The following is an 11,340-nucleotide window of genomic DNA, read 5'->3' as shown; positions in this document are numbered from 1 at the left end:
TCGCAGCAGCAGGAACCATCCTCTCCCTCTCTTCATGCCCCTACAAATGAGTTGCTTGTGGCTCTGTCCCACGCCCTGTTCTGGCTGCACAGCATCTATTGGCGCCCTTCACTTTGGCCTATGGGGCAGTTGCCCAGCTCGCCCCCTCCCCCCCACTCACTTAGCTATGGTCCTGGGGGAGACCCCTGCCTTCCCTCAAATATTCTGCCTGGGCCTGTGTGGCTTCAAATTCAAGCAGGTTCTTGTCTATTCCTTTACCTGCACCCATGGGGGTGTTGATCCTTCTCACTTCCCAATCTCTTCCACTTGACTGAAGCTGCCATGGCTTTGAGCTGGCTTGGATGGAAAGGATCCTGCTCTCCAGCTCTGGATATTAGCAGGGTATAGCTCTATGGGGAAGGGAAGAAGTCTTCTACCCAGGATGTGGGTGCAGCGGGAGGACTTATGTTTTAGGGGAGAAAGGAGGATCTGGGGGAGTCAGAGCAGGCTTTGGGGACAAGAGACGGAGTTAGATGGGGCTCTGCAGGGCCTGGGTAGCCAGGGCAAGCTTATTCCCAGCTAGTGACATAGTTGGTTTGTTGATGACTTTATTTGATTTATGTGCCACACTCCTGAGGGCTGGGTGACAGGGCTAGGGCTGAGGAATTGTGGACTGCAGCCACATGATGGGTGCATGGACGTGATGTGGAAATTCAGACAGGATTACTGTTTGGCTATCAGAAGCGCTTTATTTTGCATGGCCACGGGACAAAAGCAAGGGGCAGCTAATTCTCAACGAGAGCAAAGCATTTCTTTATATACTGATAAGTCACATACAGATCTGCCCGCCCCATAACATACTCTTGGCAGTCTGACAGCTACTCATCCTGGTGTCTTGCTGAACCAGGTGCATTTTCTCAAGCTGTTTCCTGATAAGCTTATCCTGAAGGCCGCCGTGTTGTTCCTGCTTGGCCTTCACCCACATCCCCCATCCTGTCTCAACACGTATACACTTCTTTCAGTACTTTTCTATTCCTCATCATTCCCACCTTGTAAGTGCTTGTGCTTATACCTTTTTATTCATAAGGCCTTTGACACTTTCTTGTCAGTCGCACTCATAGGCCACCGCCCTGAGCACCATCATATGTAACTTGGTCCTAGGGAGTCTAGAAATGCTCTGAGCAGTTTTTGATAAACAACAGCTCAAGCAACACAGAATCATTTGGATAATAATAAAAATGGCAAAAAATGCATAATAAACTCAGAATACATCATTTTAGCAGGGATTTCCACCATCTCCTTATATCTGGTAGCCACCTCCACCAGTCGAAGGGTTTCTCCTCTGCAACTGCATGGATCACCTGCACCTGTCTCCTAATGGTGTGGAGGTTTTTTTCCACTCACTGGTGCTGATTGATCCAGGTACAGCAAGTATGGTTCACAACCACACATACCCTTCCTTGGGCAGCTAGGAGATAATCCAAAGCCATATAGTTTTCGGTAGCCACCTGCCCTATCTGGATGATTTCATCACTAAGAGCTCCTAGGGCATCAGCGCTAGCATTAAAGAATTCTTCCATGTCTCCTGAAATATTTACAATGGTTCTTTCTAATTCAGTTACCCCCAACCAAGGTAGAAATGCCCTGGTAAATTGATGGAACCCAGTAGGTCGGCGGACCAGTGGGTTTTCAACTGCTCACCTATGTCTGGGCAAGCCAGGTGGGAGATTAGACACCTCATGCCAAGAAAGGCTTGGGTGTAAATCAAACTCTGGGACAAGTCTCCCCAGGGTACAGGTGCCGATCCAATGCCATGGCAAAATCTTGTGGGTATCATTCCCACATAGCCAGAACAAGCCTGGAGTGCCTACAGTGCTGAGGTCCCTACAGGTCGTGCTTCCAATTCAACACTTCCGATTGACCTGTGAGGTATAGGAAGGGGCACGTTGGCTCCCTATCAACCTGTGCTGAGATATTGATTGATTACAAGAAGTAGAACCTAACAGTGCGTAGAATTCGGACCCGTTCATTACCAGACTATGGACATCCTCCAGGGTTCTATGGATAGTGACAGACCCGTTCATACACTGAAAGGACATGTTTCCCAGCAGGATCCCAGATGTATTATGGGAATGATAATGAAAGGTTACCCATCATTTGGGGTAGTGCCCCAGTGAGTAACCAGCTTCACCTGTCCTACCACTCCCATTGGACCTACAAGAGAGGGCTGCCTTAAGACTAGAGGATGGTCTCCAGCTGTCTTGAGTCTTTTTCCACCATTCAGGGATCGACTGCTGAGTTCTATTAGAGTGGAAGGAAAATCTGACAAAGCTAGTATTGGTACTGTTTTCCCAATCCTCAAGGAAATCGGTACCCCAAACATTGGGATTCCTCTGGCTGTGTGTGTAGACCCATGTATGCACACCCAGCAGTTCGTAAGGTTGCCTGCACTAGCAATGCTCTGCCCCAGGAACATAATACTGTTCTCCTCCCATGCCCTGACTAAAGCTCCTGGCATGAAGCTGAGTGAAAGAAAAGGTAACATCTCGGGGCCTACTTGAGCAGTATCCCAAATGCTGGTATCCCTTGGAACTTTGAGGGGCTACCCTTGAGTAAAATTTCAGCCTCTACTACTAATAAAATACTGACCACAAGAATACAGAACAGCATTCCCCCCTGGGGAGTTTCTAAATCTATGTAATTATCTGCTATCTCCCAAGGGTTAGTGTGATTCATACTAAATTACTAAAGGCAATTCAACACATAGAACGAAAGTTCATAGCCTCGAGTAAAACTTAGCTAGCTGTGCAGGCTATTTTTCAAGATTTCATTGTCTGATCTTCACTCGCAGGGAACCCTCTGGATCTTCATGGAGGTATCGCTGGTGAGAGAAGCCTTCCACTCCATCGGGGCAGTTACCTTCTTGTAGTGGGAGGTATGGACCCAAGCAGAAACCTTGGCAACTTTCACAGTAGTTGGGGTGGTTAGCAGGACCTGGAAAGGCCCCTTCCACCAAGGACGCAGGCAATTCTTCCTCTGGTGGACCTTAATCAGGACCCAGTCTCCTGGTTGGACTGGATTGACAACAGAGTCACCATCTAGAGACTGATGTTGCACTGTGGCCTTAAGCTGCAACGAGATAACATTGAGGGCCTTGGTGAGCCCTTGGCAGTAGGTTAATAAAGAGTCATGGAGGTGAGTTAGGTGTTGGGGGGAGGCACGGCAAGTCCCCTCATGGGTCGACCCATAACAATCTCAAAAGGGGTCAGACATGAGGACTTTTGAACAGAATTTCGGATTTGGAAAAGTACCAATGGGAGGGCCTCGGGCCACTTTAGACCACTTTGTTCACAAGTCTTCACCAAGCGAAGCTTAATATCAAAGTTTTTCCGTTCCACTTTACCCCTACTCTGAGAATCATTTGGGGTGTGGAGCTGGTATCGGATGGAAAGGACCTTGCAAATGTGTTGGACCACCTGGCCAACAAAATGGGAGCCATGGTCCGAGTCCAGGAAAAGAGGTAGACTGAAGCAGGGCAGCAGGTCTAAAAGAAGCTTTTTGGCCACAGTAAGGGCATCAGCCCGTCGGCAAGGGTATGCCTTAGGCCAACTGCTAAAAAGACCGACAATGACCAACACATACTTCCAGGGTCCTGACCTGGGCAACTTGATGAAGTCCACCTGGAGATGGGAAAAGGGGTAAAGACCTAAAGGTTTGAGAAGTGCATGTGGCTGGTGGGGTGGTTGGCCAGGATTGTGTTGCTGACACCGCGGACACTGGCGACAAAAATGGGCAGCCATGGCGGAAAAACTGGGGGCATACCAATAGCGGTCAGCTTTGGCTACCATCCCCACTTTGACTGAATGGGCCACTGAGTGGGCCATTTGAGCCAAGAGGGACAGCAGGGCCCTGAGGGCTACAAAGCGACCAGACAGGTGCCGCCTCAAGGAGTTGGAGTGGAGAGAGCAGCCTGCGGAGATCCAGACATCCTTTTTGGCATCTGGGGTGGCATCCTGGAGAAAGGGGAGGTCAGGGGAAACAGGAAAAGAGAGGTAGAGAGCGGCCTGAAGGACCGGAGCTGAGGGCTCTGACAGGGCGGTGGTCTTGGCCACGGCGTCTGCCCTATCGTTTCCCAGAGACACAGGATCATCAGTAGCAGTGTGCGCTTTGCACCATAGAACAACAAGGGTGGAGGGAAGGAGAATAGCATCCAGGAGAGCAGTAATAAGGTGGTGGTGAGAGATGGGAGTCCCAGCAGAAGTAAGAAAACCTCGTTGTTTCCAGATCTGTCCAAAAGAATGGCAGACACCAAAGGCATAGCAAGAGTCTGTATAGGTATTAGCAGATTGTTCAGCGGCAAGCTGACAGGCATGAGTGAGAGCAATGAGTTCGGCAGCTTGAGCACTAGTAACAGAAAGAGCAGCGGATTCAACACCAGTATGATTGGTACGAACAGCATAGCCAGCTCGGAGAATGTCGTGATTGTCTCAAAAACAGGAGCCATCAACACAGAAAATGAGCTCAGGGTTAGCCAGAGGGGTATCGGAAAGATCAGGACGGGGAAGAGAAACAAAGTCCACAAGCTGAGTGCAGTCATGGCGTTGGCTGTCTAAGGGTGAAGGAAGAAGAGAGGCAGGATTGAGGGGATTACAGTGGACAAGGGTCACGTGGTCCGCAGCCAGGAGAACCACCTCATAGCGGGTTAGACGGCCAGGGGACAAGTGCTGAATCCTGCTGCATTGGAGGAAGGTAAGGACAGCATGTGGGACAGGAACAGTAAGGGGGTGCCCAAGGACAAGGTTGTCGGTTTTAGAAACCAGCAGAGCGCCGGCAGCAGTGGCACGGAGACAAGGAGGGAACCCAGAAGCGACTGGGTCAAGGGAGGCACTATAGTAAGCAATGGGATGGTGTGGGGAGGGTCCGAAAGGCTGAGTCAAGACACCAGAGGCAGTGCCTTGGTGCTCGTGGCAGAAGAGAGTAAAAGGCTTAAAATAATCAGGCAGACCGAGAGTGGGGGAAGAAGAAAGGGCTTGCTTGAGCTGACAGAAGGCAGATTCATGGACGTCTTCCCAGAGTAGTGGGTCAGGGGAAGAGTCACAGGTGAGAAGGGTGAGAGGTCTGGAAAGTCCAGAATAATTAGGAATCCACTGTCGGCAGTAGTTGGCAGCACCTAGAAAACCATGGAGTTGGTGTTTAGTCTGCAGGTGTGGGAAGGAAAGAATAGCAGAAAGACGATCACGAGGCAGGTGACAGGTACTGTGAGAAATGGTGTAACCCAGGTAGGTAACAGAAGTCTGACAGAATTGGAGCTTAGAGCAGGGGGCTTTGTGGCCCTGTGCTGCAAGTTGTTCTAAAAGAGCGACAGAGTCAACTTGGCAATGAGGGAGGGTATCAGAACAGAGGAGCAAATCATCTACATATTGGACTAGCACAGAATCATGAGGCAACCAGACTGTATCGAGGTCAGACTTGAGAAGTTGGCTATATGTGGTGGGTGAGTCACGAAACCCTTGAGGCAGACGGGTGAAGGTGTATTGCCGGCCCTGGTAAGTAAAAGCAAATAAATATTGAGAGTCAGGGTGAACTGGTATAGAAAAAAGGGCATTACAGAGATCCACCACAGAAAAATAAAGAGCAGAAGCAGGTATTTGAGAAAGGACAGTGGCGGGGTTTGAGTGCCACAGCTGTCAAGGGAATCACAAAATTGTTAATAACACGCAAATCTTGAACAAAACAATAAACAGGAAACCCCTCAGGTATACACTTCTCCTTCTTTCAGACTGGAAGAATCAGGGTATTACAACAAGAACGGGTAGGTACCACGACACCCTGTTCTAGGAGACCTTGTATTACAGGAGCAATGCCTCTGGAGGCAGCAACTGATAGCAGGTATTGCAGGATCAATGGGGGAGACACTCCTGATTTAACCTTGATACAAATTGGGATGGCACCCTTGAGAAGCCCCACATTGGTTGTGGAGTGGGACTAAAAGGACTCAGGAAGGTGAGCCAATAGTTCCTGTTGCAACGAGGAATAATTGGGCTCAGGTCCTTGTTCCATTAGTGTCAGCATCAAGGCAGGAATTTGGGTCTGGGGTAATGTGAGGAAGACCCCATCCGGAGAACAGTGAACTGTTGCCCGCAATTTGCAGAGGAGGTCTTGCCCCAACAGATTTACAGAGGTGCAAGGACTCAGCAAAAAGGCATGTTGCTCAGTAAGGAGACCCAAGGTAAATGAAAGTGGCTGTGTAACAGGGTGGTCAATGGGCTGATCCCCAATACCTACAGTAGTGATTACTTTACCAGAAATAGGAACCTTAGAAACAAAACCAGAGCTAAGCGTAGACAAAGAAGCACCAGTGTCGACAAGAAAGGGAACAGTTTGTCCTCCCACAGTAACAGGTATTGTAGCATCAGAAGAGGTAGAAAGTAAAGGGGCTAGAGTCTCTGGGTCTTTTCGGCTGTCTTAATATGGATTTTCAACTTTGAGGGACTAGAGAGGACTTGGTCCAGGCGGTGGAGCTCGGTATGTGCCTGGCTGAAATGGAGGGGCACTACCTGAGAGTGGGACCCCCGAGGTTTATACGGGCATTCATTCTTCCAATGGCCTTTTTGCTTACAGTAGCAGCAGACATCATTGGGAATGTCAGAGGGACCAGGTGGTCAGGCCGAGTGAAATGGTCCTGCAGGGCACCGTGGTCTGGTGCCAACCTGGAGATCTCTGATTGGCAAAGCCATCAGTTTGTCCTGAGCCTTTGATTTTTGCTGCTGGGCTTTAGTATAGAAATGAGTGGCAGCAGGGAAAACTTCAGTGAGGGGTTTAGTTTCCCACCTGATCACAGTGTTCTGCAGGGACTTGGAGATCCTAGGTAACAGCCCTAAAACAAAGGTCTGAATAATCATGGCAGGGAGGCTAGTTTCTGGATCCTGACTGCCAGAATGTGCCTTAAAGGCTTGGACCAAGTGAGAATAGTAGTCAGCAGGATGTTTTTCTGGCCTTTGCTTCATAATTTTTCCTCATTATCCTTATAGGAAGCCACAAGAGAGCACTTATGGCGCTTTTCGGACTCGTATTTCCATAGGTACTAGGCTTCCATTTCAACAGGGTGCTTGCTTTCCAAATTTTCTTGGAGATATTTGAGTATATGATGATCCCATGACCCATCTAGGGGCCAGCGCAATTTGGGGTCACCATCAGTATACCAGTTCCATTTAATTAAGTACTGCGTTGACCGGGGCCCATATTTCAGATTTCTTGCTGAACCAGACGCGTTTTCTCAAGCTGTTTCCTGATAAGCTTATCCTGAAGACCGCCGTGTTGTTCCCGCTTGGCCTTCACCCACATCCCCCATCCTGCTTCAACATGTATGCATTTCTTTCAGTACTTTTCCATTCCTCATCAGGCGAAGAGGTACACATTAGAGTTTAATGTCTAAACATGGAAGTGAGTCATCCAAGTCTCTCCAGAGCTGGCTTACAACCTGATCCCCTATCAGTTCCTTGGGCAGTGACCACTTCTCACCTGGCTCTAGAGGAAGTATAGGATATGTCTCTGTCTCTCTCTCTCCTCAGCCCCTCCTCAGGGGAGAAGAACTTATAGCTCATGGACCCATGTAGCTGAGAATCCCTGCCTGCCTGGCTCATATGAACAGCACAACATAGGCATCCATCCTCACAATGTAGTATACTGGGCCGTGCATATTCATGGAGTCAATGGGAAGATTCCTTCTTGACCCGAGCTGGGTGCAGCTCTTGTCCTGCAGCATGCGGGTCAGGGAAGCCAAGGGAAGGACATTCTCTGATAGTGACGTAGCAGATACCAAGAGCTGCATGAAAAATTCATGGTATGTATGGGTGACTGGTGCCGCCTTAGGAAAAGCATGTGCCCCACCCCCCCATGACCAGTCCTGCTGACGAGGGGGTGGGACGGCACAACGATCGCTGCAGCCGCTTCTGAGAATGTCTGTGGCTGCTTCTGGAAGCAGCTGCAGCAAACAGCTGGCGCTTGCAAGGGAGACACCGATGCTCCCTCCTGCCCCCACTACCCATCGCCTAAGCGGCACGCACAGCCAGTCAGGGGGTGCACTGCTGCTCTCAGGAGGTACACATGCACCCCTGTGTACCCCCTACGCATTGCCACTGATGGTATGGTTTACAGGTCTAGCTCCTGCAAAAGAGTCAAGGAAGGAGGGAGGGAGATGTAGTGTAAAAGATGCAGGGCAATGCAGAATCTCTCCAGAGCGGATTTCACTCTGTCATTTCTAACTGTTTTTATACCTGATGCCCTGTCACCTACGCAGGCCCTGCCTGGCTCTGGGGGCATTATGGGATAACAGAATCAGAAAAGTCTGCCTGGATGGGATGTCAGGAGGCCCCAGGCCTCAGAAGTGACACAAAGTAGCTGAAGGCAGAAGCAGGAAGAAAGGGGACAGAAATAGATCAGTGCCCCAAGAGCAACCAGCGTGGGTTGGGTTGAAGAGAATGGGCGCTTGAGCAGGCACAGATCAGGCGAAGTGTGGAGAGTCTGGGGGGAAACACAGTGAGGGGTGAATCTGAGGCCAGGTAAGTCTAGGGTCTAGGGGTGGGCTTGAAGGAGGTTAATTAAAACAGGGGTCCGTATCTCCCGTTGGCACCATCAGGTGATGGAACTGTGGGAGCAGAATTGTTTTCCCAGGAAAAGAGATGCATTGGCCATCTTTGATAGGGGCCTCATCCCTGGCACTTGTAATGGGTATGGGAGCAATGGGCTTCCATTTCGCTGAGGGCTGTCTGCACCTGGGTTCTCTGCAGAGCCATTAATATTGGCCCTCAGCCTTACTGAAAAGGAAAGGGAGCAGAGCCTGGGGAAGGACAGAATGGGTGAGTTGAAGAATTTGTGTCAGGAGATAAAATGGGAGATTGGAAGATATAAGGGGACATGGACTGGGATAAAATAAGGAAGGAACCAAGGGGGCATGGGAAAAAGATCAGGAGAGGGGACAGGGGGAATTAAAGGATTTGGATAAGATGAGCACACTGTGGGCAATGGACATGAAAGGACATTGATAAAGGAAGAGAATGGCAGAGAGGACAATAGGAAGTGAGGAGAGAGAACGAAGGATAAACTAACGGGGGAATAAGGGGACATAGACTAACAGAGAGAACAGGGTGAAGGAGAAGAGGAGTGTCCCAGACACCTGCGGACGGTTTGGGATTGAGAGTGTGGTCAGGGGTAGAAAGGTAAGGAAGGTTGATTGACTTAACAAACACACAACTAAGCGTAAATAACAAGATAGACAATGATAGACAATAATAATTTGCGTCAGCAACTTATCGGCAGTCCCCTCTGATGCCTGATGTATGACAAGTTCTTTTTCTGCAAAGCTCAGCGAAGTCAGGTATCCCTGATCAGCGCTGTCCAAGGGGTACCGGGAAGGACGCTGGTATTCAGTCCTTGGGCTCCTCAAGATCCACAGGCCCACTGATCCAGGTCAACAGCTAATTAGTAGTTTCTTTTACAGAGCTGCATCTTCCTGATAAATGATTTCCAGATGTGCTAGCCAATTTATAACTTTTGAGCTATGCTGATAACTTCCAGCTATCCAGATTTTCTTTACTTCAAACTGTCCTTATGACTGACCAATAGTAGTATAAGCCTTGCATTCTTCTGATAAGGTTAATTTTAATGATGCCACAGAGCCTACTTCTACTTTTACAAGGCTTTGCTAAATTTACTAGGTGTCACTATATACAAGGCCTCACTAATCTTTGACTTTAATTAGGCTGTTAACAACAACATATAGCTTAATAGCTGAACAAATAACAGAAAAACACTTGGTCTAATTTTCACAGAGCTCTCAGCAAGCACTTTTATTACACAGACATAATTTTCAGCTGTCACACTCCACCCCTTGCTTGCTGAAGCACTGTGATAGCTACAGATGAGATGCTAAAGCTACATGCGCTACATCAGGGAATGGGGAGGGATCCTTAAATTGAATTTGCATAGCATGAACAGATTTACGACAACAACGTTTAAAACACCATTTAGCTGTTGCCACTAGGGCAATGCAGAACACTATGATGCTCAAGATGGTGAGCCACGTAGTTGAGGTGATACCTGGTGATGATTCACAAACCATGTAATAACTTTGTTCCAATCTGTAGCTCGCCCTCCCACCTGGTGGGCTTCATACTGTCACTGGAGAGTGTTGTCAGCCATAGGAATGGGAGGGGGTAGGTTTTCCCATAAACACAGTGGCTCAAGAGGCTGAACAGATGTAAAATGCACTACTGGGGTCACAGACTCAGGGGCGTTGAGCTTAATGGGGTTTCCCTCAGGAAGTATGTAAGAACAAACCCATAAACAAGCAGAGTTACAACAATTACCTCCCCTCCCACAGTCAGCCATTCCACCCTTCGGGTAGGGAATGTACCCAAGACAATAACTGGTGCCACAGGTGCGCTGACAGTTACCACCTTGCCAGTTAACTCTCCTGTTTCTTCTACTCAGAGACCATGATTTCACTTGCTCCAGGGTGGCGGGCTTTTTCCAATATGGCTACTGTGGCTGGACCACATGAAGATTATCTGAGCGCATTTCTGGAGGATGCTGTTCAGTGTCAGGCCACTCCTTTAGGTCTTCAGGAGCAAGTTCATTAATATCTGGGTAATAAGAAGGATAGTAGACATGCCCTACCCAGGAAACACAATAAGGCATTAATAAGAAGAATACAGTTATAACAGTCCACCACTTCATGGTGCCAGTCAGTTCAGACAAGTGACAGAGCAGGACTCTTTTTCAGTGGCAGGCTCAGTTAGGAATGGCTATGGCTGCGTTTGTGGACAGATCCAATCTGTAGGGACAAGACAACAAGGAGCTTGGCTCCCATTAGATGAACCTGACTTAAATACCCACCATGTATTTTGCATACCTTTTGCCAATACTTTCTCCTCCCATTTATCTCCCTGAGGATGCTTCACTACCACCCGATCTGCCTGGAGTTTTCCCGGGTCACCACTCCTAGGTCAACTTACTGCCGGCTTGCAGGGACCACCCAATCCAAAGGCCTATTACACAGGGCTACCTCCCAGATGGGGTCGATAATTGGCCCAATGGATAGCTCGATCCAGGTGCAATTCCCAGTTCTTAAGAGCTGGGCCAGCGGTTAACTGCAAATTCTATTTGAGGATGCCATTAGCTCGCTCTACCAATCCGTTAGACTACGGATGGTAGGGGATGTGATATGTCCATAACATGCCATGTTTCGCGGTCCAGTCATACACAAGATGATTGCGGAAGTGAAGGTTATTATCGCTCTGTAGTTCTATGGGTGGTAGATATACAGCTAGCAAAGTTTCCAGTGCTGCACAAGTGTCCTGG

At 48.8% G+C, this 11,340-nt stretch overlaps 1 pseudogene; it reads right to left on the bottom strand.

The window, feature by feature from the left end:
* Positions 1-1,250: 1,250 nt before the first annotated feature.
* Positions 1,251-2,078, bottom strand: LOC149863781 (syncytin-2-like; annotated as a pseudogene).
* Between the last annotated feature and the right edge of the window lie 9,262 nt (positions 2,079-11,340).

This window comes from Crocodylus siamensis, chromosome 5, assembly GCF_052110815.1.
Source record: "Crocodylus siamensis isolate JL-2025a chromosome 5, ASM5211081v1, whole genome shotgun sequence".
NCBI classification, from domain to species: domain Eukaryota; kingdom Metazoa; phylum Chordata; order Crocodylia; family Crocodylidae; genus Crocodylus; species Crocodylus siamensis.
This window is presented reverse-complemented; position numbering and strand designations above follow the sequence as displayed.